At 36.8% G+C, this 25,892-nt stretch overlaps 1 protein-coding gene across 2 annotated transcripts in view; it reads right to left on the bottom strand.

The window, feature by feature from the left end:
- Window positions 1–25,892, bottom strand: part of BMPR1B (bone morphogenetic protein receptor type 1B) — a 391,772-nt gene that overhangs the window by 191,966 nt on the left and 173,914 nt on the right. Inside the window, exon 1 of one of the 2 annotated variants that reach the window (XM_054554197.2) lies at window positions 3,164–3,942. The exons of the other annotated variant lie outside the window; for it this stretch is intronic. The gene's annotated coding sequence lies outside the window, so the exon portion shown is untranslated. Of the gene's footprint in view, window positions 1–3,163; window positions 3,943–25,892 lie in introns of those variants that run through there. 2 annotated transcript variants of the gene reach the window in all.

The raw sequence follows: 25,892 nt of genomic DNA, 5'->3' as shown, positions 1-25,892 counted from the left end.
AGTTGTCTACTGTCATATAAATGCCAAAAAGGATCACACTTGTTTCAAAGTAAGTGGCTCAATATCTTAAGCTTTTATCATTCCTTCTCTCTGAACAAAAAAATATATATTTTTTTTCATACACCTCTTGATTGTTAGCCTGTATAAAATTCCTTATTGGCTGAAAGCTACTCAATAAACTGTTTTCCTTCTGTCTGTAGTAATAAAACTATACAACACTATAAACATTTTCCATGTTAAACTGCAAGATATTTGGTTTTCTGGCTAGAAACAGTAGAGCTTTTGTTTTTAAAATTAAAGCAGACCCTTAGACCTAATTTACCTCAGAATGCCAAATATTTTTCTCTTCTGTTATGTTCTAACATTACTATCACCTATTCCAAAAACACATGACTTATGACTATATAAGAAACTGATGGTACCATCTCTGGGTGGTCCCTGAAAATGGCTCATTGATATAAAGAATAGAAAAAAACAAGAATGTCTGAAGATAAGTATCTCTTAAAGGGTCTAGTATACAGGAGATTTATGCTGTGAAATTATGCTTATGATAAACAAGAGTCTTAATACTACAGCTGTACCAAGGAGATGTTTCACAGAGCACTGGTTACAGATAGGACATTTTCTTTTATTGAAAAAATTTGACTTTCCTTAAAAGATAACTTATGACTAAAGCTGCCATCTTAAAACATGAAGATTTACTATATTTTTGGACCTTCATATTGGTAAAAAGAGATAATAGCATCCTGGATAGTTCTAATTAGATAAAGGGGTTGGTCTTGAGGACCATGCAGTAATTCAATATGTGTTGACACTAACTCTCAATTTAAACAATAATTCAAAGGATTTTATGCCTTTACTTTGACACTGAAAACATGCAGATAATTCGATTAACATTTAAATCTTTGAACACTAATTTTTAAATGGCCTCTCACACTGACCTTTTAATTTTTTACTTTTAAGGAGATTTCAAAAATAATAAATAATGCACAAAACTTTCCAAATTGCAACTAAAATCATACTCTCTACCCTAGATCTTATTTCAGATATATCTCAACTCACATAATATTTTTATTACCTGACATTTTAATCGAAGATCAAAAACTTCACTGGCCAAAGCATTTCCAAAGCTCTGTGAAGTAAATTAACTTTATGAAATGGAAACCAACTACATATTTTGTAATGAAATTTTATATTACATTTCAAGAAAAAATGCTGTCCTTATAAAGATAGCCAATGTGGCTCAGACAATAATAATGGTAAAAATATGTAAAAGAAATGTGAGAAGTAAGGAATATTTTCATAAACCCAAAGTAATATTCAACTTTGAGGAATCTCTGCAAAATGCTTACTGACTCATGGATTACCAATGAGTCCATCCTGACTGGGTCCGAGAAGGGGTCTTACTTTACAATGTTATCAGGCAGAAGGCAAAGGCAGAGGTGAGGTGGGAATAATTTGAACACATTGTTTCAAGGTGTTCTACATGTCTCATAAGACTGTAATACTTCAACTACCTTAACATTATCATGGATTACTAACAGGATCATTTAAAATGCTTTGGAAAAGGTATTTCATTCCACAAGTCATGTGCAAATGAATGCTTACTTTTTATACTAAAAATATAAAGAAATCTGTAGACTAAAAATCCTAAAATTATTTCTGCGGCCCCCTCCAGTTCTGTAATCTTTAATATGGACTCCCCATCACTAGGATCATAGAGTTAAAACACCTTTTCGTGGCTTTCAAGCAACCCTAAAATCTGGTCTCCCTTATCCTACTGACACCTACCTTCTCAAGACTTCCACACTTCAGGCTCTTTTCCAGCCAAATCAGCTTCCTTGTGTTTCCAACTATACCATGCTCATTCCAAAATCAAGATTTTAATCATTGTTTATAACTCCTGACCTGTAATCATTTTGCTTAAACTTGCACTACCATCCTCATTCCCTAGTTAAAGCCCTAATGTACTCACATGAGCCCCTGACCACTCCAGCCTGAGTCCTCTTATTTCAGAGTACAGAGATACAGGTTACCTACACTACTAATTATGACACCAGACACCATCAGAGCATCCTTATAATAAGAAATACACATTTCCGAACAACGACTAACACTGTGGACCTACTGTTATGAGATGAATTGTGTTCCCCAAAATTCATACGATGAAGTCTCAGAATATGACAGTATCTGTAGACAAAGCCTTTAAAGAGGTAATTATGTTAAAACAAGGCTGTTAGGGTGGTCCCTAACCCAACATGACTGGTGTTCTTATAAGAAGAGATTAGGAGACACCAGAGAGATGACACTCATAGAGGGACAATGATGAGAAGGAAGCAGCAAAGAGTAGCCAAATGAAAGCCAAGGAGAGAGGTCCCACAAGAACCCAACCCTATGGACATCTTGATCTTGGACTTCCAGCCTCCAGAACTGTGAGAACGTTAATGTTGTTTCAGCCACCCAGTCTGCGGTATTTTGTTAGGGTAACCCTAGCAAGGTAATACACCTGCCATACGCCCAGACAGTATATAAAATGTCTTACTTATGTAATACTTTACTCATCAACACAGCTCTGTTTGGAAGGTGTGCTTATTATCCAAGGAAACAGAAAGAAATGAAGTAATCTGCTCAAGGTCTCACAGATACACACTAGAGCCTAAGTCTGCTTTATTTCAAAGGTCATGATATTATCCACCATGTTGTATTAATCATATGTGAATGATCCAAATAGAACACTATTATTGCTTATTCTGCTTTCTCAGTAGAATGCTGATAAATGATGGATGGATTGAGAATTAGAAAACATTTTTTTACCTTTTATTCCATACATTTTTAAGAATATATATATAGTAGTCAGTTTCCAAAGTTAATAATGGCCTACAAATCAACACACATATGTTGATCTTGATTCCATCTATATTATGCTTATTTCATATCAAATATGAGTGATAACCCACCGTATACAACCTAATAAAAAGGTTACCATATTTCACCGATGCAAAAACCTGTATTTTTTACATTTTTAACATATTTGAAAAAGATACATCTTACAATCAGTAACATTTATCATCACCATAGGCAAAGCAAAACGTATTTTAGATCTGAGAGTTGATGAAATACTTTAATTCATTAACTGAAGTTATATGTTGTCTCTGAGACTTACATAAAAATGAATGATCACAAGGCCATCTGATGCATTCCTGTGATGAGCTAAAGGAACAGTAGAAAGGTGGGCCAGTCGAAGAAAAATATTTCTCACCTAAAGTTGCAGGGCAAAAGATGAGGAAAGAAGAGAGAAAAAAAGAAAGAAAAGAAAAAGAAAAAAGGGCACATGAAATTGCAAACAGCACTACCAGTAATGGAGCTCATTTTAAACATCCTAAAGTCTTATAAGAAAATAAAAAGACAAAAAGAAAAAGCCACAAAAAATTCTTACATACATTCTCCCACACACATGTTGCAAAAGGAAAAAAAAACACAAAACAGGAGGTAGACTCTCTGTACACAGTGTGTCCATAAAGTGGAAACCAGCCTCACACTTTATAGTCACACCTCATATACCGCCATGGAAGGCAGGCCTCCTAGGTGAGGCATCGAGTTTCACAGGCATGCTCAAACACAGGATTGTTAACACTAATCCCCAGCAAGATCTGTGAATGAGAAAAAAGAAAGATAGGTAAATAGCCTGTGAAGTATGGCCCCAATTAGAGGACTCACAACACTTGCCCTATTGATTATCTGTTATTTTGCCAAATGAATAAACCAGTAACAATCATTGAATGCTGTGTGTATCAACATAGTAATCTACAATTTAAAAGACTGCTTTACAATTTTTACCACAATGATGCCTGTGTTCATCTTTAGTTACCTTTTAATTTATATTTCTACTTGAAAATATGCAGTTTTCTTTGATGCCACAAGTAATACAACCTAAAGCCCATTAGAAAAAGATGTAGTTACAATTACACTGAAACTGAGCCTTTTTGAAGAGTTAAAAAAAAAAAATTTTAAATTCTTTCTTTAAACAACACAATAAATATCAAACTCTACTTCTATCAAAGGGCTGCCAAAAATACTATTGATGGGATTTGCCAATGATCCATAGTTTATATTATAAAGTATGGTAAGAGCACACTAAATCTGTTAAAGTTGTTAAAAAGTAAATTCCGGTCTGTTATTGTCACCCAAGTATCTAGAAATTAAATGCAGAACTCTATTACTATAAATGTTCCACAAACTCTGTTCTTTTTCTTTCTGGAGATGAGCTTTACCAGTTGTTTTTCATCATACAAAACAAGAAACCATTAAAATCTGATGTGCTGACCTCAATTAAAAAAGAAGGTTAAAATAAGCTACCCCACATTCCAAAACATAAAAGCCTCTTATCTTTTTGTGTTATTGTTAATAATTATATTATGTCTTTATAGGAAGGGGGTTATCATAAAAACAATTTTTATTTAAAAAGAAACATGCGCTTTGGGAGACCGAGGTGGGAGGATCACTTGAAGCCAGGAATTTGAGACCAACCTGGGAAACACAACAAGACCTCATCTCTACAAAAAGATAATTAAAAATTAAAAAGAAACAAACAGGTGAACCTAAAACTGTCTTCTAAAAAAAAGTCTTTAAATATGAAGAAAGAAATTACAAGGCAAGTTTGGTTTTAAAACTACTGATGGACTATAATTTCAAAATGTTAGATACCAAGAATTTGTAAAGGTTTTCATTTTATTGTGAACTTAAAAAATAAAGTATAACTTGTAATCACAAACACAACTAAATAAAATCTATTGACAACATCTGATTCCTCATTTATAAAATGAGGAAAGAGTATTTGCTGCCTCAGAGATCTATTGTAAGAATTAAATGTGTTGGCCAGGCACGGTGGCTAAAGCGTGTAATCCCAGCACTTTGGGAGGCTGAGGAAGGCAGATCACCTGAGGCCAGGAGTTCGAGACCAGCCTGACCAATATGGTGAAACCTTGTCTCTATTAAAAATACAAAAATTAGTCAGGTGTGGTGGCGTGCACCTGTAACCCCAGCTACTCAGGAGGCTAAGACAGGAGAATCGCTTGAACCCGGGAGGCAGAGCTTTCAGTGAGCCGAGATTGCGCCACTGCACTCCAGCCTTGGTGACAGAGCGAGATTCTGTCTTTGAAAAAAAAAAAAGAATTAAATGTGTTAATACATGTAAAGCATGAGGAACAATGCCTAGCATAGCATGCACCTGCTAGTGTTTGCTCTTAGGATTAGTATCAGCATTGACTATTAGTATTAACATTATTAGCACTGACTGAAGGTCCAGTCCACCTCTATCTAGACACATACAAATCTATTTAAGTCATATCCCACAGGAAGACTCTTCCTGTAACTCAGCTCTTACACACATGACTCTCTTCTAAACTGCTACTGCTTTCTGCTAGTCTGACTATACATCCTAGATTTTAATTAATTTTCATTTTTCACTGCTGTGTATATTAAGCTTAAGTAATCACATGGATATAAAATCTTTAAAAGAGGAGCTCATGAAACAGTTTCTGCTGTCTTCTCCAGTTCTCAAGCCTCAAGCCCTGAAGGAAGCAACTCTTCAGAGCAGCTGACAGAAATTGAATCATCTTCAGCTAACACTAGTTATAGGCAAGGTAGAAGATGCTAAACACCATAACGGTATTGATCACGTTCCTACTTTTCAGGTGCCCTCCAGTTTAACTACAGAGATAGAAATATACATACTATAAAGCAACATAAGTTCTAAGCTAAATCATACACCCACTATAATTCTTGCTGTCTGGAAGTCTAATGATGGAAAGATTGAAAGTATAAGGGGGTTAGGAAAGACCTAATGGAGACAGACTGTGAATGTGAAGGGTAAGTCTTATATAATAATAATAACAGTAGTAAGAACTACCAGTAAAAGAGCATTTAGTACCATGATAAATAATTTTCATATAATAAACAAAACAGCTAATATATATTGGGTGTTCAGTATGTATCAGGAACTATTCTAAGTGCTTTATAAATATTAACACTTTTGATCTTCAGAATATCCCTTTTGAGATGTACATTGTGGTCTCCATCATTTAAAAGAAAACTAAAAGGGAGACACAGAAAAGTTAAATATGATCATACAGCTTATTTGCCCAAGATCACTCAGCTCATAAATAGAAAGACTTGAGTTATAAAACCAGGACCGCAGGCTCTCAAGTCTCACTCTTTATCATTATGTTTAACTACTCTCTTTATGGGCTCATCTAATTCTCATCACAATTCTGCAAAGGTGGTTGTGCATTCCACATACTGAAATCTATGTAAACAGAGTCTTTGGCATGTGCATTGCACAATCTGAGCAGCCATATGTGGCAGCCTTAATGATATGCATTGCACAGGTAGAAAGTTTAATAATTTAGCCAAAGCTGCAGAGTTTGTACAGTCAAGATCTGAAACGCAGTCAGTCTCACTCTTTTCACTCAGCCATGAAGCATATGAGTAGAAAATAAATGTTGAGAACATGTTAGACAGAGAGAAAAGAATCAGGAAAGCTAAGGTATAGTAATGAGCAAGAACTGTTCTGGGCTCCAAGGAATAAACCAGTCTCTGGTTTGGTCAAAGAGAGAATAGGATGAAAACACGCACTTCATCTCCCATCTGACAACATGCTCTCTACCCAGTTTAGGGAAGAACATAAAAGACCTGATGGAGCTGAAAAACATAGCACAAGAACTTTGTGAAGCATACACAAGTATCAATAGCCAAATCGATCAAGTGGAAGAAAGGATATCAGAGATTGAAGATCAACTAATGAAATAAAGTGTGAAGACAAGATTTGGGAAAAAAAAAATGAAAAGGAATGAACAAAGCCTCCAACCTCCAAGAAATATAAGACTATGTGAAAAGACCAAATCTAGGTTTCATTGGTATACCTGAAAGTGATGTGCAGAATGGAACCAAGTTGGAAAACACACTTCAGGATATTATCCAGGAGAACTTCCCCAACCTAGCAAGACAGGCCAACATTCAAATTTAGGAAATACAGAGAACACCACAGAGATACTCCTCGAGAACGGCAACCCCAAGACACATAATCGTCAGATTCATCATGGTTGAAACGAAGGAAAAAATGTTAAAGGCAGCCAGATAGAAAGGTCAGGTTACCCACAAACGAAAGCGCATCACGCTAACAGTGGATCTCTCTGCAGAAACCCTGCAAGCCAGAAGACAGTAGGGGCCAATATTCAACATTCTTAAAGAATTTTCAACCCAGAATTTCATATTCAGCCAAACTAAGCTTTATAAGTGAAGGAGAAATAAAATCCTTTATACACAAGCAAATGCTGAAGGATTTTGTCACCACCAGGCCTGCCTTACAAGAGCTCCTGAAGGAAGCAGTAAATATGGAAGGAAAAACCGGTACCAGCCACTGTAAAAACAAAACAAAATGTAAAGACCATCAACACTATGAAGAAACTGCATCAACTAATGGGCAAAATAACCAGCTAGCCTCATAATGACAGGATCAAAATCACACGTTAACAATATTAACCTTAAATGTAAATGGGCTAAATGCCCCAATTAAAAGGCACACACTGGCAAATTGGATAAAGAGTCCAGACCCAGGCCGGGCTTGGTGGCTGATGCCTATAATCCCAGGACTTTGGGAGGCCGAGATGGGCGGATCACGAGGTCAGGAGATCGAGACCATCCTGGCTAACATGGTGAAACCCCGTCTCTACTAAAAATACAAAAAATTAGCCGGGCGTGGTGGCGGGCGCCTGTAGTCCCAGCTACTCGGAAGGCTGAGGCAGGAGAATGGCGTGAACCCAGGAGGCGGAGCTTGCAGTGAGCCAAGATTGCGCCACTGCACTCCAGCCTAGGCAACAGAGCGAGACTCTGTCTCAAAAAAAGAAAAAAAAAAAGTCCAGACCCATCAGTGTACTGTATTCAGGAGACCAATCTCACGTGCAAAGACACACATAGGCTCAAAATAAAGGGATGGAGGAATATTTACCAAGCAAATGGTAAGCAAAAAAAACTCGGGGTTGCAATCCTAGTCTCTGATAAAACAGACTTTAAACCAACAAAGATCAAAAGAGACAAAGAAGGCCATTACATAATGGTAAAGGGATCAATGCAACAAGAAGCACTATCTTAAATATATATGCACCCAATACAGGAGCACCCAGATTCATAAAGCAAGTTCTTAAGAGACCTACAAAGAGACTTAGGTTCCCACACTATAATAGTGGCAGACTTTAACACCACACTGTCAATATTCGATAGATCGGTGAGACAGAAAATTAACAAGGATACTCAGGACTTGAACTCAGCTCTGGACCAAGCAGACCTAACAGACATCTACAGACTCTCTGCCCCAAATCAACAGAATATACACCCTTCTCAGCATCACATAGCACTTACTCTAAAACCGACCACATAATTGGAAGTACAACACTCCTCAGCAAATGCAAAAGAACAGAAATCATAACAAACAGTCCCTCAGACCACATTGCAATCAAATTAGAACTCAGAATTAAGAAACTCACTCAAAACCACACAACTACATGGAAACTGAACAACCTGCTCCTGAATGACTACTAGGTAACTAACGAAATTAAGGCAGAAATAAATAAGTTCTTTGAAACCAATGAGAACGAAGACACAATGTACCAGAATCCCTGGGACGCAGCTAAAGAAGTGTTTAGAGGGAAATTTATAGCACTAAATGCCCACAGGAGAAATCGGGAGAGATCTAAAATCGAAACCCTAACATCACAATTAAAAGAATTAGAGAAGCAAGAGCAAACAAATTCAAAAGCTAGCAGAAGACAAGAAATAACTAAGATCAGAGCAGAACTGAAGGAGAAAGAGACACGAAAAACCCTTCAAAAAAATCAATGAATCCAGGAGCTGGTGTTTTGAAAAGATTAACAAAATAGATAGACTGCTAGCCAGACTAATAAAGAAGAAAAGAGAGAAGAATCAAATAGACACAATAAAAAAATGATAAAGGGGAGATCATCTCTGATCCCAAAGAAATACAAACTACCATCAGAGAATACTATAAACACCTCTACGCAAATAAACTAGAAAATCAGGAAGAAATGGATACATTCCTAGACACACACACCCTCTCAAGACTAAACCAGGAAGAAGTAAAATCCCTGAATAGACCAATAACAAGTTCTGAAATTGTGGTAGTAATTAATACCCTACTAACCAAAAAAAGCCCAGGACCAGACGAATTCGCAGCCGAATTCTTCCAGAGGTAAAAAGAGGAGCTGGTACCATTCCTTCTGAAACTATTCCAAACAAAGAAAAAGAAGGACTCCTCCCTAACTCATTTTATGAGGTCAGTATCTTCCTGATACCAAAACCTGGTAGAGACACAACAAAAAAAGAAAATTTCAGGCCAATATCCCTGATGAATATTGATGTAAAAATCCTCAATAAGATACTGGCAAACCGAATCCAGCAGCACATCAAAAACCTTATCCACCACGATCAAGTCGGCTTCATCCCTGGGATGCAAGGCTGGTTCAAGATACGCAAATCAATAAACTTAATCCATCACATAAACAGAACCAATGACAAAAAGCACATAATTATCTCAATAGATGCAGAAAAGGCCTTCAATTAAATTCAACAGCCCTTCATGCTAAAAACACTCAATAAACTAGGTATTGATGGAACACATCTCAAAATAATAAGACCTATTTATGACAACCTCACAGCCAATATCATACTGAATGGGCAAAAGCTGGAAGCATTCCCTTTGAAAACCAGCACAAGACAAGGATGCCCTCTCTCACCATTCCTATTCAACATAGTATTGGAAGTTCTGGCCAGGGCAATCAGGCAAGAGAAAGAAATAAAGGGTATTCAAATAGGAAGAGAGGAAGGCAATTTTCTCTGTTTGCAGATGACAAGATTGTATATTTAGAAAATCCCATCATCTGAGCCCAAATCTCCTTAAGCTGATAAGCAACTTCAGTGAAGTCTCAGGATACAAAATTAATATGCAATAATCACAAGCATTCCTATACACCAATAATAGACAAACAGAGAGCCAAATTATGGGCAAACTCCCATTCACAATTGCTACAAAGGGAATAAAATACCTAGGAATACAACTTACAAGGGATGGGAAGGATCCCTTCAAGGAGAACTACAAAACACTGCTCAAGGAAATAAGAGAGGACATAAACAAATGGGAAAATATTCCATGCTCATGGATAGGAAGAATCAATATCGTGAAAATGGCCATACCAATTTATAGATTCAATTCTATTCCCATCAAGCTACTATTGACTTTCTTCACAGAATTAGAGAAAACTACTTTAAATTTCATATGAAACCAAAAAAAGGCCATATAGCCAAGACAATCCTAAGCAAAAAGAGCAAAACTGGAGGCATCATGCTACCTGACTTCAAACTATACTACAGGGCTGTAGTAATCAAAACAGCATGGTACTGGTGCCAAAACAGATATACAGACCAGAGGAACAGAACAGAGGCCTCAGAAATAACACCACACATCTACAACCATCTGATCTGTGACAAACCTGACAAAAACAAGCAATGGGGAAAGGATTCCCTATTTAATAAATGGTGTTGGGAAAACTGGCTAGCCATCTGCAGAAAACTGAAACTGGACCCCTTCCTTACACCTTATACAAAAATTAACTCAAGATGGATTAAAGATTTAAACGTAAGACCTAAAACCATAAAAACCCCAGAAGAAAACCTAGGCAATACCATTCAGGACATAGGCATGGGCAAAGACTTCATGACTAAAACACCAAAAACAATTGCAAAAAAAAGCCAACATTGACAAATGGGATCTAATTAAACTAAAGAGCTTCTGCACAGTGAAAGAAACTTATCATCAGAGTGAACAGGCAACCTACAGTATGGGAGAACATTTTTGCAATCTATCCATCTGACAAACGGCTAATATCCAGAATCTACAAGGAACTTAAACAAATTTACAAGAAAAAAACAACTCCATCAAAAAGTGGGCGAAGGATATGAACAGACACTTTTCAAAAGAAGACATTAATGTGGCCAACAAACATATGAAAAAAAGCTCATCATCACTGGTCATTAGAGAAATGCAAATCAAAACCACAATGAGATATCATCTCACGCCAGTTAGAATGGCGATCATTAAAAAGTCAGGAAACAACAGATGCTGGAGAGGACGTGGAGTAATAGGAATGCTTTTACACTGTTAGTAGGAGTGTAAATTAGTTCAACCATTATGGAAGACAATGTGGCAATTCCTCAAGGATCTAAAACTAGAAATACCATTTGATCCAGTAATCCCATTACTGAGTATATACCCAAAGGATTATACATCATTCTACTTTAAAGACACATGCACACGTGTGTTTATTGCAGCACTATTCACAATAGCAAAGACTTGGAACCAACCCAAATCTTTGCTATTTGGGTTGGAACCAACCCAAATCATTGATGGGGAACCAATCCATCAATGATAGATTGAATAAAGAAAATGTGGCACATATACACATGAAATACTATGCAGCCATAAAAAAGAATGAGTTCATGTCCTTTGCAGGGACACGGATGAAGCTAGAAACCATCACTCTCAGCAAACTAACACAGGGACAGAAAACCAAACACCATGTGTTCTCACTCATAAATGGGAATTGAACAATGAGAACATATGGGCACAGGGAGGGGAACCTCACACACCAGGGCCTCTCAGTCGGTGGGGGGCAAGGGGAGGAATTGCACTAGAAGAAATACCTAATGTAGATGGCGGGTTGATGGGTGCAGCAAATCACCATGGCACATGTATATCTGTGTAACAAACCTGCATGTTCTGCACATGTATCCCAGAACTTAAAGTATCATTTTAAAAAATGAGTGAATGACTTCATTTGCAGACAAAAGAATACTAATAAACTGCTTAAAACGTTCAATGCCTCCCTACTAGCTAGAAAGCAACACCCACACTCCTTGGCAAGGTATGCCTCACAACCTCTCGTCCCCAGACTCATCTCTCTATCTATATGCAAAGCCAGGCAGAGATTGTGATTTAGCAAATCTCTGTAGTTTAAAATGAAAGAAAAAGAGAAATAACCCAGGAGATTCTGTTGTCTGCCCAGATTCTGGAATTAAAAGCTCTGATTTATAAATGAGGGAATTTCAGCCCAAACAGTTATTGAAGTTGCCGAAGGCTGTACAGTTCAATAAGAGAAACTGCAGGTCCTTCTTTAAAAAAAGGACCTGACCTCCTCAAAAATAGGAGCTACAATGCTGCATTCTTTATGTTCCTTGTTTTTCCTTTTTCCTTGTTTTTAGCTTTTATACAAATGAGGTGAATTAGATACCTCAAAAGCATTACTTACTCATTTGTTTTCCAGCAAAAATACTGGTTTTGTGCTTGACTTTCATATATTTGGCTTGGAAACCTGAGAATTTCTGGTCACAGACTAAAAGAACTATGAATGCCTCCTTGCTCTCTCTGGTACTACTCCAGCCTTTCTTCTACATTCCTCATTTCAGGTATCTCTTCATGCTTCTAAACATGTTTGATCTAGGGCTTCTCAAAGTGATTCTGGTGCATTACTGTAGAATTCACCACCTGATATGGACAAAGGCTCTTTAGAAGAGTTTGAACTGTAAGCACACAACTAAAGTTAGAGAAAGGCAAGTACCTGTCATGATGGTGAATTAAGCTATGACCAGGAAGAAGCTAAGGACAGAGGTTTGGAGTCAGAAAATCCTGAGTGAATATCTCGTCTCCACCCTGTCTGGTGTGTGTCACTGGAATGTAACTTGTTCCCACATGTAAAGCACATCACAGGATCTTGAGAATCAAATGAGCTAGCATATATAAAGAACTTAACACATAATAGCAGTCAATGAATTGTAGCTAGTGGTAGCAGTTTAGCACGGTACCAGCAGCAGTAGTTATAATATGGTCTGAATCTGTGAGTAATGGAAGAAAAAAGTGAAACTTGCTAGGTAAATGTAAGGCCATGAACAGCCAGAGGTGGTGCAGGTGGGAGGAGGCCTCCTTTCAGGAGAGACATTCCTTTCAGGAATGGAGTAAAATTGTAAGGAGGACTGGCACTACAGGAGGTAAGACAGACCAGACAATACGTAAGTAAATCTTACCTCGCCATCACTGGCTACATGCCCAGCAGGGACTGTCACACAGAGGTATGTGACATGACTCCAAAATCCTGTCTGCCTAGCAAACGTTTTACTTCAATTAACAAACACATTTGTATTAAACATCTGCTCTGCTCCAATCACACGGGTATACAAGCAAAGAAGTACTCCAGCTTTCAAGGATCTTACTATCTAAAGGAAACATAAATTAACATAAATGAACAACAGTCACCAATTAGCTCAAAGGCGTGGGCATCTGGAAAGAATTCTGACTATTTTTTTAAGATGGGCTATTCCTTGCCAATATTCCCAAACAAACTCACACTATCCAGTCTTTCGCTTTATCCAGTTTCTTAAAATCACCTTCTCCACAAGATAAGCACATGTAAAGGGTGTTAAGTCAATCTAATAGTTATATCTAAAATTTTCTTGACTAAAAATTTCACTTGTTAAAGGAGTTCACGAATGGTTATCCTTGGAATTTCCTTCTGGAGTTAGTATTCATAGCATCAGTTCTCTCATTTTTGAGTGGCAATAATCTAAAGTGAATCACAAAAACATACAGATCATGACCTCACATCCGTTTTACTAAAATTAGGTCATTCTCCATTATTTACCCTTGTGGTTTTTTTGTTTGTTTGTTTTTTGGGGGTTTTTTTGTTTGTGTGTTTTGAGATGGGGGTCTCACTCTGTCACCCAGGTTGGAGTGCAGCAGAGTGATCTCGGCTCGCTGCAACCTCTGCCTCCCCGGTTCAGGCGATTTCCCCACTTCAGTCTCCCGGGTAGCAGGGGCCACAGGTGCTCGCCACCACACCTGGCTAATTTTTTGTACTTTTGGTAGAGATGGGGTTTCACCATGTTGCCCAGGCTAGTCTCAAACTCCTGAGCTCAGGTAATCCAACCGCCTCAGCCTCCCAAAGTGCTGGGATTACAGATGTGAGCCACCACGCCCGACCAAATTTGCCCTTTTGAATATCATGGCAAAAACTACAAGTTTTACCTCCAAATACAGCATCTGAAAGGGAATAGAATATTTACCTAATGTGGGTTTATTTTTTTGCTTGACTGGATGAACTAATTTAGCAATTACGGCTAAAAACTCTAAAAGTGAAATCATAATTTTTGGCTATTCTTGGCAAACAGGTATTAAGGTTCAATTCTTGCCACAGAAAAATCAATTATATGTAGCTTATTTCAAATTTGATCCAGTGCCTTCCGTAAGAAGCTGTATTATAAGACCTACAATTAAAGCTACAAATAATTTTCCTTATTTAATGAGAAATTAAGAAAGAAAAACGAATACTTTATATTCTTGAATGTTACCAAACAAGAATCAACTAATTTCCATTCAACAAAAGTAAAGACTACAAAGATCTGAAAAACTAGAGTTAACTGCCAAAAGATTCATAAGAGATAACGCAAATATACTCACTAACATTCCATGGCAGTACTCACTACTTTTGACAAGGATAGTACATGAATATTTGTAAGATTATTGTTATTCTAAGAGTTTAGATTTATAATTAGAGAATTATAAAAGATATTCATCTAAAAATTTTCCCATCTCAGGAATTCTGATCTGTTTAGAATACTCTGCAAAATTTTAAATATCCCTGAAAAGACATTATTTCAAAGTTATTACTTAGCTATTCCACTAGAGAAAACAGACATGTGGAAGGTATATAGTTTGTCCTGCACATCACAGTATTAATTTTAAAAAAAAGTATGATGAGGTCAATATAGTATGTAAAAAACTATGCAGGTAGATCCATAATAGTCACATCAATTTCTCTGCTAAATGCTTGATTTTTGCTTTATTATTACACAAAAATATAACTTATAAAATTATAACTTATATGTCATAAATATAACTCAGTGAGGTGTGGTGGCTCATTCTTGTAATCCTAGAACTTTGGAAGGCCAGGGCAGGAGGACTGCTTGAGCCTAGGATTTCGAGACCAGTCTGAGCAACATGGTGAGACCACATCTCTGCAAAAAGTCAAAAAATTAGCTGAGCATGGTGGCATGCACTTGTAGTCCTGGCTACTGGGGAAGAAGACAGGAAGGAAGATCCCTTGAGCCAGGAGTTCGAGGCTGCAGTGAGCTATCACACTCCAGCTATTACACTGCACTCCAGATTGGACAACAGAGCAAGACCCTGTCTAAACAACAACAACAAAAAAGAAGTAGATATATTTCTTCTCTGACACCTAAATAATCCATGGATACTGAACCAAGAGATGTTTTTCCCATCGTCATATTAGATTATTAACTCTATGGAAAGAATAAGCATTTTTATTTTTTACCTTCAAGGACCAATAATTCTTGTTTTTCTACTTTAAGGATGGTAAAGGGAACACTTATAAACTGGGAAATCTAGTCAAAGTTTCAAAATAAAATTCAACTTTGGATATGCCACATCTATTGACATAAACTGTAATTCTATATTAATTCTGTGAAGTTATACTGAGCAAGAGGTAAAGAAAACCTTCTTAGCCAATGTGCTAAATGGCTGTTGCCCCTGTTTTCCCCTGTTGTGTTATGAAATGTTCCATACGTGGGGCCTATGTCATTACTAGATCTGTTAACAGTTTCACAGCTGAGTTTGGCTTCATTTGTTAAGAATCAAGCTGCCCCATCACTTCTATAGAGCTGAACAGGCTGTTATGGTTTATAATGTAAAACTCACAAAAGTGCACAGCTGCTGTTCATATTCTTAAAGAAGTCTGTTATAATAATGATGTCACGGAAAAAAGCTGGAATCTATTATGTGTCCCAGACAGTCAGGCCATTCAATCTCTCCAGTCAATGTAGGTATACAGGTTGCACCATAAACATTATGGTAGCATTACAATAAGGCAATAAGTTCATTTTTTTAAAAAAATCACTAAAGGCAGGTAATTAGGTCCTCTCCATAGTTCTGCTTTCAGTAAGCTTCACTTACCACTAAAACTAACCAAAAAGTATAAACATCATCATCATTTCACTGTCTAACACCCTATTTGAACCACAGAGCTTTGCAAAAATTACATATAATTCCCTTGAAGGAAAACTGCACATGGTCGTCTAATTTCTCTTTAGTTATCACATACATGTCTACACAGTAAGCATGAATTGAATCATGTTCTCCAGGGAAATGCAAAGCAATAACGCATTATTGATTTTAAGATCTTACAGCTATGTATTTAAAATCTGCTACCACTAACTATGGCACGTAATGTTAAGTAGTTTCATCCCAGATCAGAAGCAGATATGGAAGAGTAGTCCAGTTACCTAATTTTAGTATTTTTTAAATAATAAAACATATAAACAATTTCCAAGTGAGAATTTTTTAATGACTTAAGAATATGTAAATATTAAATATTTCCTACTATAGGTTGAATATCCCTTATTCCAAACATTTGAGACCAGAAGTGTTTCAGGTTTTGGAAATTTTTGGATTTTGGAAAATTTGCATATGTGAGAAATCTTGGGGTTGGACCCAAGTCTAAACATGAAATTCATTTATGTTTCATATATACCTTATACATATTGCCTGAGGTAATTTTATATAATATTTTAAATAATTTTGTGCATGAAACAAAGTTTTGCGGTAAGTACTTATGTGTGAAATTTTCCACTTTGTGGTATCATGTCGGTACTCAAAAGGGTTAGGGTTTTGGAGCATTTTGAATTTAGGATTTTCAGATAAGGGATTCTCAACCTATATAAACATATGCAACATTTAAATTACCTTAAATTCCAAATTACAGAAGAGAAATTTTGAAATCAACTATGTAATTTACAACTATTTAAATTATTGGAATGTTCTTGAGATAAAAACAATGAATTCAGGACAATTAAAAAGCCATCTGCCATTAACTAGTTGTTTAATCTTGAGCAAATTATTTACAGCATTCCATTTCCATTTCTTTAACATGAAGAGCATGAGAAACAATGCTATAAAAAGTTCCACTTTCCTACAATAATATTTCTCAACTTGTACTTACTAGGTATGGGAAAACCAAGAATCAAAATAATATCTAAGCCTTACGTGCTTGGTACAGGGCACTATCCTAAGCATGATACACATACTAATTCCTTTAACTTTCAAACATGTATGTAGTAGGTACTATTATTATCCTTATTTAGACCTGAAGAGTAGATTATCAAATGTCACATAAATAGTGAGTGGAGGCGGGGTGTGGTGGCTCACGCCTGTAATCCCAGCACTTTGGGAGGCCGAGGCGGGCAGATCACCTGAGGTCAGGAGTTCGAGACCAGCCTGACCAATATGGAGAAACCCTGTCTCTACTAAAAATACAAAATTAGCTGGGCATGGTGGCGCATGCCTGTAATCCCAGCTACTCAGGAGGCTGAGGCAGGAGAAGCACTTGAACCCGGGAGGTGGAGGTTGCGGTGAGCCAAGACTGTGCCATTGCACTCCAGCCTGGGCAACAAAAGTGAACTCCGTCTCAAAAAAAAAAAAAAATAGTGAGTGGAAGACAGAGACTTTGTATCCAGGCCGACTGATTTCCAGAGCCATCTCTTTTCACCTCCATACTACTTCTGCATATACTGGGATATTCTCAGAATGAAGAGGACTAATTGTTATAATTTTCTAGTTAAAGGGAAAGGGTCAAAATTTAATTGTGGCAGGTTGATGACTGAAGATACTGCAGTGACTTAAGAACACCGCCATGAATAAGCAACTCTACAATACAGTATCACGTATATGCGGAGAAAGTGTTAGATAGTTCCCTAGATCCTAATCAGTTTTATTCTGACCACAAAATGCAAATATATACAGTGCTGCAAAGAAAATCATATTTATCTGCATGAACATATTCTATCCTATGCCTACAACTCTAAGGCAACATTTCTTAACACCTGCTGGTTTTTGGAGTTGTACTCTGAGGCCAGAATTCAGTTCAATAACGGCATGTCATAAAGTGACAGCAATAGTTAAATTTGGTATCAGCTATAAGATGACATTTAAACATGATATCTGTTACATATAACTACAATTTGAAAATGATACATTTCAACAATGATTATTTATAACTCAAGGCAAACCCTCCTTATCAGCATGGGAAACTGTTATTTAATTTACTGCCTATTAAGACTTGTTTATTTGGTTGATCAATAATAAGTATAGTTTTTTCTAAGTAGCATGAATAATAAAATTTCCAGAGGTTCTAAAGTTTGTTTTATTATCTTGACAAAAGTGTAATATAGTCATACATGTTCTCAGTCATTTATGATCACTACCCAAATAATTTTAAAGATACAAAAGAAATTATATAAAGACATGTTGTTTACTTCTTTATTAAGGAGGTAAAGCATAAGAGGTATTTTCCTTGACTTCAATAGACCAAATAGCTTTAAAATTTCAGAGAATTCTGTCTTTCATTGAATCCTCATGCAGCTGCGCAAATAAAATTATTCTGACTCCATTTAAATTATTTCTTGCCACAATCTACACATCCAAAAATACATGGTTAAAGGAAAATCCCACTTATCAGTACCAGTGCTACATGCAAAACAATCTGAGACCTGCCACTTCTACCTACTTTACAATATGCAGGTAAGCCTCAAATTAGACTCTTCTGTCTTCTGGTCTTCTGCCTGTGCCAAAGAGCTATGTAACCAGATAATTCCTTTTATAGGAAATAGCCACAATACAAGGTAAGTGTGGAAACATTCTAAATCATTTGAAATGTTTGGGCACAGCTGGCAGAACACCTGTTGGAGACGGATGAGTGACGTTTGAGACACAAAACAACAGAAGCAAGGGAATTTGCACATAACTTTCACTGCACACTTCTCAGCATCAATAATTTTAAGTTTGCTGAGAGGTTTTGATGAAAAAGCAACAAATTAGAATTAGATTACCATTTTATTCTTCTGGAAAACACAGAGCAATTCACTGAAAATATGCCCAGAAAAAAAATGAATCATTACCAATTCAACAATCCTACAGATATGTGAAAAAGTCCTGTAAAATGATAATTTTCTTTCTTTTAAGTTGCCCACACCACCTGCTAATAACCTTTCATAATTTTAATCTCTTTCTAAATGTCTAACTTTATTTTACAAATAAAAATTTAGAAAATCTATAAAGAAAATATTGATTTAACTGTACTATTTTCAACTGCTAAATATTTATTCATTCAAAGAAAGTAACCAATACTTTTTCATATTTTCTTTTTTTTTTTTTTTTTGAGACAGTTTTCACTCGTCACCCAGGCTGGAGTGCAGTGGTGCAATCTCGGCTCACTGCAACCTCTGCCTCCTGGGTTCAAGCGGTTGTCCAGCCTCAGCCTCCCGAGTAGCTGGGATTACAGGCACGCACCACCATGCCCCGCTAATTTTTTTGTATTTTTAGTAGAGATGGGGTTTCGCCATGCTGGCCAGGCTGGTCTCAAACTCCTAACCTCAAGTGATCTGCCCGCCTCAGCCTCCCAAAGTGCTGGGATTACAGGCGTGAGCCACTGTGCACCCATCCTTCATATTTTCTTTTATCACCTAAAGGAGGACCAGGAGGCAGGTTTTACAACTAAATTGTAGAGGGCACATGGAGAAAGAAACTAGTTGAACTTCACAGGCTGTTTCATCAAACAATAAAACATGGCTTCCTCATTAAAATTCCCAATAAATATTCAAATAAAGTATCTAACGTCCCACCAAGAAGAATGTCCTTCAACCTTATAATGTACCTAGTACCATGAACCTACAAATTCAGAACAACTTTTCTGCAGGGGATTAGAAAACCAGAAGCAGAGAAATCAGTTAAAAGTCTATGCCAAAATCCAGTCATTCAAGGATGAAAGCCTTGAAGAGGACTGTGAGAGCAAGCAGGAACTTCGGGGCTCTATTCTGGAGACCAACAGAGGGAGAAATAATAGAACTTGGCAATACATTCAATTCAGTATAAAGGAGAAGAACAAATCCAGTGCTGTTGAGATGGCCCTTCTGTATAGCTAGTGACACAGCAAAGAAACACGGAATTGAATAATAGATAAATCTAAGTTTTAATTAGCAATCCAATAGCCTCAAATGAACACAGCTTACATGTATTATACAACTCAGTAAACACTATCTGTTCACAATGTTCAACAATTGTGATAAAGACACAAAAAAAATTTTAAGAACTTAAAGCTCTAGCAAGGCTATAGAAATTTTAATCCCCAAGGACTGTGTCATACTGAGAATCCCATAAGCCAGGGGTATCCAATCTTTTGGCTTCCCTAGGCCACACTGGATGCATTGTCTTGGGCCACACGTAAAATATACAACACTAACAACAGCTGTGGTGAGCTTAAAAAAAATGAAAAATTGCAAAAATATCTCATAATGTTTTAAGAAAGTTTATGAATTAGTGTTGGGCCGCATTCAAAGCTGTCCTGGGCTGCATGCTGCCTGTGGGCCGTGGGTTGGACAAGCTTGCCATAAGCCATATTGAAAATGCCTCAATTTACAAGAAGTCAGATGAAGAAATGATTAACACACCCAAACTCTAACTGTATTCTGACAATTCTTGTTTTGTTAATTCACAAATGTTTATTTTTCACAATATAATAATACCTCCCAAATGCGTTAGTGTTGCTGGCCTAACTCCTAGACAAAAACAAAGGAAGGGGGTGAGGGAAGGAGTAGTATCAGATTACCTTGTGATAGTATCTGATTCAAAACAACAATTCAAGTTAAAGCACTGATCACAGTGACTAACTAAAATAACTGGTGGAGTTCACCAAATAATTTAATGAGTCTTGACTTCCTTCAATTTTGGCAAAGATGTCCTAAAATGGCTTTGGCTTTAAAAAGGTGTCAAACCAAAAACAGGACATTTTTCCTAGATAATATCTGAATCATAATCAAATCATAAAAATTGGAAAATATAATCACTATCCCTAAAAAATGCAAAAGAACAAATGAGGTTTCTTACTAGTTATTAACTAAATTTTGTTGGTAATATGCTACCTCTAGCTGCCTGTCTCTATAGAGGATTTAAAAGAACCTAAGAAAGCTACAGTAACACATCAAAGGTGAGTTATCAGTTTGCTCTGAACCCTACTTAAAGTAGCAAAGTTTATAAATTTTACAAACCTGACAAAATCAAGCACAAACTAGTATACTACATTAGTCTAGGAAAATATCCAAATATGCAAATACAATGGACCCTCAAGCTTACTTTCAAGTTACAGTCTTTTAATTTTCATGAAAAACTAACATTATCAGACTCCACACTGTCAAGAACTATTAAATTTATATTGAAGATTATTGACGACTTTAATTATCCTGACTTTGACTTACAGTGTTGGATTACTGCTTAACTACAGTAGCTTTAAAATTAATTCTAGAGCAAAGAAGAAATGTGGAGAAAATTTAAATTCGCAGGTGTAGCTTTTTTTTTTAATTACATACAGAATCTCCATAGGAATGTATCAATTTAAGCACTTGGTTCTATCATCAGTTTCCTTCATCCTTTGCTGAAAGTTGGTGGTTCCCATTTAGGATGTCAGAGCCCTAAAAAGATTTTTATTTGCCAAATGGCAGAAGGGACATAGAGGCTCGGAGTTCAGATTATGGAATCAGAGTATCTGGGATCTTCTTTCTTTTGTTTATTTTTTAAAGAAACAGGGTCTCATTCTGTTGCCCAGGCTGGAATACAGTGGCTGCATAACAGCTCACCGCAACCTTGAACTCCTGGGCTCAAGTGATCCTCCTGCCTCAGCCTCTCAAGTAGCTAGGACTACAGGCATGTGCCCCCACACATGGCTAATTAAAAAAAAAAAAAAAATTTGTAGACACAGGGTCTGGCAGTGTTGCCCAGGCTGATATCTGGGATCTTAAGGAAGGCTCCCAAATTTCTTTTTGCCCTAGTTTCTCTTCCATATAGGGTTGTTGAAGAAATAGAGCATAGTGGAAACTATAATGTGCTTTTTAAAGGATTTGGTATATAGTAAATGTAAGCTATTATTACAGTTTCCTGTGGTCTGACAATCCAAAGCATCCTGAGTCCTCTATTTCTCTACTTCTGAAAAGCTATCAATTCAACATGCTCCAACAACAAACAAAATCCAAGGACCAGATAGGAACTTTTAAACATCTAAGTGATTCTGGACCAAAAACGGAGTATAAGCAATTTTTTTTTTCTTTTTTTTTTTTTTTTTTTTAGACACAGTCTTGCTCTGTGACCCAGTGGGGAGTGCAGTGGTGCAATCTCAGCTCACTGCAACCTCTGCCTCCTGGGCTCAAGCGATTCTCCTGCCTCAGCCTCCCAAGTAGCTGGAATTACAGGCGTGCACCACCACACCCAGCTAATTTTTGTATTTTTAGTGGAGACAGCGTTTCACCATACTGGCCAGGCTGGTCTCAAACTCCTCACCTTGTTATCCGCCCGCCTCAGCCTCCCAAGCACTTTTTATTTCTCCCACTAGTACAGTTAAAAACCATGGACACCATATACAAAACACACATAAGAGGACTATGAAGAGTGGACAGGAGATGACTAGCTAGAGATTTCAGAACCCCAGAGGAACAACATGGCCATGAGTTCCCTAAATTTTCTTTCTGTCTCATGTACCCCAGACAGAATCAGCACAATGCATACCTGAACTTTCATTCAGTGTTCTATTTTCCTTGATTTTATTTTTGGTGCTTTACAAATTAAAATGATCAACATTTGCCTTTACACCAAACCTATATGAAATATCTAGGATTTACTGAAAATAAGATAGGTAAAATAAGCACATGAGGACTCCTTTATCCCATAGCCACTACTTTGCCATGGCTCAAACCACAGTGCCACTTCCAATCTCACTCCCTCACTATCCCAACTAACCTCTTACCTAGTTTATGATTGCTATCCGATAACTGAAACTTAAGAATTTCCCTTCCCTCTCTCACAGTGTATGTATGTGTGTGTGTGTGTGTGTGTGTGTGTGTGGTGTATATATACATATACATAAAATTTAAAAAACAAAAATCCATTTGTATATTCTGCAATATGTTGTAGTCTGTCATTATTTCATGTATTTAAGTCTTGCCCATCAGATAAAATCTCAACCCTAAACAGAATAAGGAACAAAATCATATTCTTTTAATTTTTTTCCACTATGAATAGCAGGGTGCTAAACACATAGAGCAGGAGTCAGTTTATTTATTCAATGCATGACAATTAAATCCCTACCTGTTAATGTGCTGACGGATGAGGATTAAGAGAAAAACAGAAGGCAGTGTCTGTCCATAAAGGGTCTGTGGATGTGAGAAAGCCATGTGAACAAACATTTTAAGGGGTATACTGAGAATCAAAATGGAGATGTAGTCAAGGCATTAATACAGGAAGACAGAGGAAGTGCCTAACTCTGCCAGGGAAAACATCACAGAAAAAGATACGGGTCATTTAAATAGAATCATGAAGGATAAAAAATTCCCAATCAAGAGAAGAGATAGGAATGGCATTCAACTAACAGAGAACAGCAAGTGCAAACAAAATGATGAATGAGTGAGCAGGCCAGTACAATGAGGGACTATAAAAAATGCATAGGCTGTAAGTACAGGTATAGAAAGGGTAGTGACAAGTAACAAGGCTAGAATGGCAGCAAGGACTCAGTGAAGTTGGAGAAAGCTACATGCCACAAGACACATTCCTCCAGTCCTGGAGGCACTGGGGATCACTGCAGAGACAGTGATAGGCTCGGATAACCATTCTGCTGATGAAATGGTAGACAGTTTGGAAGGGAAAAAAAATGAACAGATGTTAACAAACTATTTTAGAGTCTGAGAAACCATGAGGATCTGCGCTAAGGGACACAGAGAAGACAACTGTGCTAATTTCAAGCCTAAGTACAAATGAAAACAAACGGAGTGAAAAGAGAAGAGAGCCAAGGGAAGGACTGAGCAACATCAACATTTAACATAAAGCTCTACTGAAAGTCAAATCCATTCTTAGTTTGGAAATAAACTAAATTTTTTTTATATCTTTAAAACTGTAGTCCTCAAAGTATAAACAAGAAGAAACAGATCAAGATGAATATTTTAAAGCCTACACTGGAAACTCTTTACCTATCCAATAATTTTCCAATGTCTTTCAAACACTACGTGTTCAAAAATAAATAAATTCCATCTCCCTTGCAGCCCACTCCCCTCACGCCCAACAATAACAACAGCAAAAAACCTGTCAAAGCAAAGAAGCTGCAAACATACCTGTTCATCAGGCTTTGTTTAGACAATGAGTACAAAAAATTCATTTGAAAGCAGTAAATAAAGTCTATAGTCACTCATCCTATTTGGCCACTACACCATTTGACTTCTTCCCTTCTCTGGTTGCTCCTGTCTGTCCCACGAAATTCAAATTACTGCTCTTACACCTTTGGTTAGACATATGGCAAACTGCCTCTGTATAACTTGGCATAAAAAATCATTTTATGATTTTTCCTTTAACATTAATGATTTAATTTCTGTGAGGTGTACTATCATAGCAAATTCAACTTGATTTAGAGCTCCACAGCATGAATACCACGGTCAGATAAATATGCTGCTGCTATTTGTAGCATAAAATGCTCCAATAGAAGCACTCTTTTCTGACTTTATCATTTATACAAGACACATCACTTCAAGTACACCCACTGACTTTACCACTGTGAAACCTATAAAATACAAAAATAATAATAACTACAGGAAAAAAATTAATGTAACGCTTACATTATAGTCTAACAACAAACAAATGCACACGAAACCTAAACTTTTCACTCCTCTGTTAGAGGCAACATAACTTTAGAAAGATAAGGCATTTTCCCCTGAAATCATATGCCCATATTTATTTTATTTTGTTCTCCCTGCTAACATTTCCTGAGCATCTATGATGTCCCAGGCATTCTGCCTATACTGAGATGAATATGAATCTTCCATACTCTTTCAGGTAAAGTGGCTGGCAATAACTGAATGAAATCAGCATCTACCCAAAGGCTACCATATCACCATTTAGTTCTCAGCTCTAAGATTACCTCTCTGAAAGCCATGCCCTAAATATTTCTGCTAATACACCACCTCACACACATGGCAGTCACTCTCTGTCCTTTTACTCTGTTTCATTTTTTTGTAGAACCATCAGCCTTGTCTTGATTTTTTTTTTTATTACTCTGTGTGTTTACTTTGAGTGTGACTTCCACTACCGAAAGGCAAGCTGTAGCAGGGATGGAAAATGCCCGTCTTGTTCACTGCTTTATCAACGGTGCCTAGAAGGGTGCCAGGCATGTGCACAACACACATTTGGTGGTCTAATGAGTGCTTCCAAGTTCACAAACTACAAAAATATTAAAACTTTGTTTTAAATGAAATTGTAATAGGGGTTTATTTGGTACCTCCATGAGTTCACAAGATCCAGAGACATATATATTCCATAAATTGACAGGCTAATAGGAAGCGATTTACTCAATTTAGTTTCTATCTAGTGCCATAAATTCAGTGGAGGTCAAATGCAAACTGCCCTTGAAGCATATTTAAGCTGTCTTTAAAATGGAGAAGCAAGAAAAGGAATACAAGAGGAAACAAAATTAATTTACTTGCTGAAAGAAGTATGAATACCATAGTTAAGAATTCATAATGCAAACAGTTTCAAAATGTCATTCAAGTTTCAAGTTCATATTTTTTTCTATGACTTAGTGTAGTTATGAAAACACACTACACACTATTATATTAAAATATATAAAATAGAAACTGTTGTATTCTGTAATAATTGGGATCCTCTGGAGATGAGCAGCATA

The sequence above is a fragment of the Pongo abelii genome, chromosome 3, assembly GCF_028885655.2.
Source record: "Pongo abelii isolate AG06213 chromosome 3, NHGRI_mPonAbe1-v2.0_pri, whole genome shotgun sequence".
Classification (NCBI taxonomy): Eukaryota; Metazoa; Chordata; class Mammalia; order Primates; family Hominidae; genus Pongo; species Pongo abelii.
This window is presented reverse-complemented; position numbering and strand designations above follow the sequence as displayed.